Below are 4,083 nucleotides of genomic sequence, written 5' to 3' on the forward strand. Positions count from 1 at the left end.
GGCGATGGCTTTCCAGTGTGGAGTTTGAAAGTTCTCCTCTTCGCACAAAGTCAGCTGGGATTGGTTGCCGCTCTTTTGTGACCCTAATGAGGCTAGATGAAATAGCTCTTTGTCAGGTTTGCCTTTATTGGTAAGGATGTCCTTGGTTCAAAATGCATTAATAGTGTAGTCGTATACATTCTGCCTCACAGTCAGAAGTTACGAGGTTCAAATCTTGCCATGTACATGTTCTCCTAATGCTTGCTTGTGTTTTTTTCTCAAGGTACTTCGGCAACCAGTCCCGGATGGACCCTGCCACTCACGCAAAGACAGCTGAGACAGGCTTCCAGTCACCTGTCACCTTTGTCATATACTGCCCTGCAGTTCCATTATTGGAGCCGGTAGGGCGCTTTGTGTCCTCTCTCTCCCCCCTCTCCTCTCTGTTTTCAGCACCTGTCTTCAATCAGCCTCATCACCACCGGTGTATATAATCCTCGCCTAAGTATTACAGCCTCTCCTAGCAGTACCACGGCACCACGGCACACCTTATGTCAAGTAAGCTATACAGTTGGTCGCTTCCCTTGTTAACTCTTGTATCTCCTCGTTCCCAGTGCTCCCCTGTGTTCCTGACCCACGTCATTGCTGCCACCAAGCCAGCCGCCTGTTCTGTCCACTGCCTGCCACCTGTCCACGCCGCCGCCTGCCAAGACATCCAGGACCACCTCCATAACCTTTCCTCAATAACCTGTTCATCATTTTACATCTGCCTCCGCCTGCTCTTGGGTCCAGCTACTACCCACATGTGACACCCTTGTCTCTCATGAGACTTCTGCCCTAACTGGATTGGTTCCACTTCTCTTTTGGTGTATTTTTAACTTTTTCTTATAAAGCAATTTTTCCTCCACTTTCACATTTACTTGCTCTTTAAGACCTCCTTCGTGGCCACGGTTGTGCAGAGCCTTAGTGTGTGATGAAAGTCGGTATCACTTTCTGTTTTTGCCGTCACTGGGATGTTCAGAAGCGCTATCTATCTCAAAGAAATCTGTGACATCTTGGATACATTAAGTAGGAGGCTATTTATAGGGACTTGGATGAGAGCAGGCCATTCTCAATGTGGCATGGTGCATTAGTCTCTAAAAATAGTTGAAGAGAGTGGATTTGCCGGGGCAGAACGATGAGGGACTTCCTCTCTAATGACACCAAATGGAGTCAGAACCATGAGAATGACGGCACATCGGCCGCCCAAGCATTCCAACGAGATACCGGGGTTGTTTCTCGTTAGAATACTTAACTCGTATATAAAAAAAAAAGGCATTTCAAAAGCGAGACATCTGCTCCCCATCTCTTTAGGCTACGCATCTAATTGTTGAATAGATAAATTTTGTGCAGATGTGTTTAACCTCTCAGCTAATTCCCGTTTCAAATGAAGCGATTTAACTGGATGGATTAAAGCAAAGAGCGCTCACACAGTAACACGTTACGTCCAATTTGTCACCCAGTGGCGGCCAGCAAATATTGCACATTATAGGCGCCAGGGGTCGTTTTGTCAGAACCGAATGTGTATTTCTGTATTTCCTGCTCGTTTCCTTTTGTGTAATCAAGAGGACTGCTTGAACATAATTGGCCAAATTCTGTGAGGAGCGCTGCTTTACTTTCACATTAATACTACACCATTGTAGAAATGTTCAAGATGGAGCTTGTGGGGAAAAAAGTGAGTGGGCACCGTATAACTTTGAACATTTGGATTTTAAGAAACTATTTTTTAGCTTGATAAGACTCTCAACACCAGATATTTTGTGAAGAAAGGACTTTGATTTACGAGCACTGAGTGAAGATGTAGATTGCGTCCTTAGCTTCACAGGCTAACTGCTAACTAACCAGTTTGACCTGAGCAGATGCTTGTCGCTTTAAATCTCAACAGTGACTCAACAACCATCGTTTCAAAGACTGCCTTTTATTTTCCCTTGCACGAGATGTCTTCTTAGATTCTTTTGCGTGACAACCTGTGCGCCGCTCATTCAAACACTCAACACTCCATCATTAAACCCGGAGTATCTATTTCTTGTAAAACAATATTTTAAAAAGTCCTTTTCACTCAAGCCACTACTAGAGGAGCTGACACAATGCAGATTAAGCCCATCAGCTCCTCTAACATCTTATAACTTTCATATTTGATTTTTTGTTTTATATTTAGTGAATGCCCGATTCATTTCCCGCTCTGACTCACTTGGTGGCGCACCAAAAATGACGAAGTGGAAATGACGGCACAGAAATTATTCAATTTACATGGCAAAAGATTTAGCTCGGCCCCTTGTCTTTTTTAAAAAGCTCACTAAACATATTATTTTCCATTTCTCTTTCAGAAAACAATCATACAAATATTGCTGTGTTAAGTAAAACAATAATAATTGCCATGAATGAACAAAACCTCTTTGTGAGGCCCTCTTAGCTGCCCAACATGGAGCCTGATGTTAATTACATGCACCGAACAAAGCATGCACAGACGCTGCAATAATAGGGACTGACTTACTCTGTCTTCATTGTACTGCCTGGGATATTTCTGTCGAATCTCTTTATTACAAATGCAGACAGGCTTCGATGATAAAAGAAAACAATAAAAGTTGTCTTCCACAACCGAAATCCATACATTTTCCTCCATTATTGTTGTTTCTGGCCATGTCTTGTTCGTACTGACGCATTCAATGTGATGTTCTTTTTTCTTCTTCTTTTTCAAAGTTTCCGCAAAATTGGAAGCATATAGCTGTCCAAAACATGACACGAAGAATTAAGCTGGCTGCTTAGCCAAATCCACGATTGATTAACTAATTGATTAAGTTGTAAATTCCAAAGTTTGTTTGTCCTCTATAATCCCTCCACAGATCACGAGTTACTTTGGGAAACAAATTTAACACCATCCAGTGTACGTAAACACTTTCATCCTTGCCAAGCTGACATTTTGTAGAGAAAACGTTTTAAACATGTTAAACAAATAGTGGCCATAATAAGAAACATTACTGTTACATGATCGCACATCACTGGCTTTACTTTGAATGTTGTTAGTTCACCAATGCTTCCAAAACGGTACAATCCTAATATCTCATACAATCATGCAGTGCATGTGTTTGAAATATATCTCCAGCAATTAACGCCTATGGCAGCCAATATGAACATGATCCAGTATAATAACTTAATAGCTTTTATGGGGCCCACACAGAAGAATAATTATGTGTCACAAGGTCAGTGAAAAGCATTAATAGCATTTTTTCCCCCTGAGTTGAGTTGATTATTATTGTTTATCTGCATTAGCAATGAAAGAAACACAATATGCTGCCAACCAAATGTCTACAACTAAGGCCAGGCAAAAATAGATGGCCTACTTTTTGGGAGTGCGACAGAATTGTTCCATCACACTTCCCGTCAACACTTAAAAAGATATATTGACAAAACCATCAGATGCACAGTAGCTATTATAAGCCTTCAATATGAAAAATCGAGCAATAACTTGAAATCAGTGAATCTTTGCACCTTTTAATACTGTAAAAAAACAAAACGTTTGGGTCGGTTGGATAGTTTTATTTTTTACTGATTTATCAGCCAAGAAATCAATGTGGCGGCTGTCAGGAGTCCACGGTCAATCAATTCATTTGTACCCCTCCCGATCGTAAAATTCGTTGTGTTTGTGCCTCTTGAGTTGGAGGATTTTCATGAGGTGGCAAAACCGGGTGCAAGGGTGCTGATGCTTTTGTTTCCTTATTTTTTTTACAACTTTCTTCAATTATCTTTTTCTCGCTAATTCTTATTATTGGTCCTGTCTCGTCATCTTCCTGTCTTTGAAACAACATATTTTTATGTCTACCTTCCTGCTCTTTTTGTTAATTTGTTAAGTGTTTCTTATTTTCCCTTCCTTTTTCTCTTTTAGACGCCATGTTTAACCAGAAGAGTAAGTCGTCTTTTTGTATTTGTGATATATCATTTTTGTGTCGACACTTTATTTCGTTTTGAAGTTGAACTATTTTTTGCGAATTTAGCTGGCCAGCGAAACCGTATTTGGTTATCCACGTGTTTAAATGTTCTATTTTGGAATGGTTTTGTAGTTGAACATAT

The 4,083-nt window shown here is 40.6% G+C and overlaps 1 long non-coding RNA gene across 1 annotated transcript; it reads left to right on the forward strand.

The window, feature by feature from the left end:
• The first annotated feature begins 261 nt into the window (after positions 1–261).
• LOC133467385 (uncharacterized) lies at positions 262–889 on the forward strand. Its single transcript, XR_009785209.1, has 2 exons — positions 262–481; positions 591–889. It is a non-coding gene; the product is annotated as an uncharacterized LOC133467385 (long non-coding RNA).
• Positions 890–4,083: the final 3,194 nt, after the last annotated feature.

This window comes from Phyllopteryx taeniolatus, chromosome 17 (genome assembly GCF_024500385.1).
Source record: "Phyllopteryx taeniolatus isolate TA_2022b chromosome 17, UOR_Ptae_1.2, whole genome shotgun sequence".
In the NCBI taxonomy this organism is placed as follows: domain Eukaryota; kingdom Metazoa; phylum Chordata; class Actinopteri; order Syngnathiformes; family Syngnathidae; genus Phyllopteryx; species Phyllopteryx taeniolatus.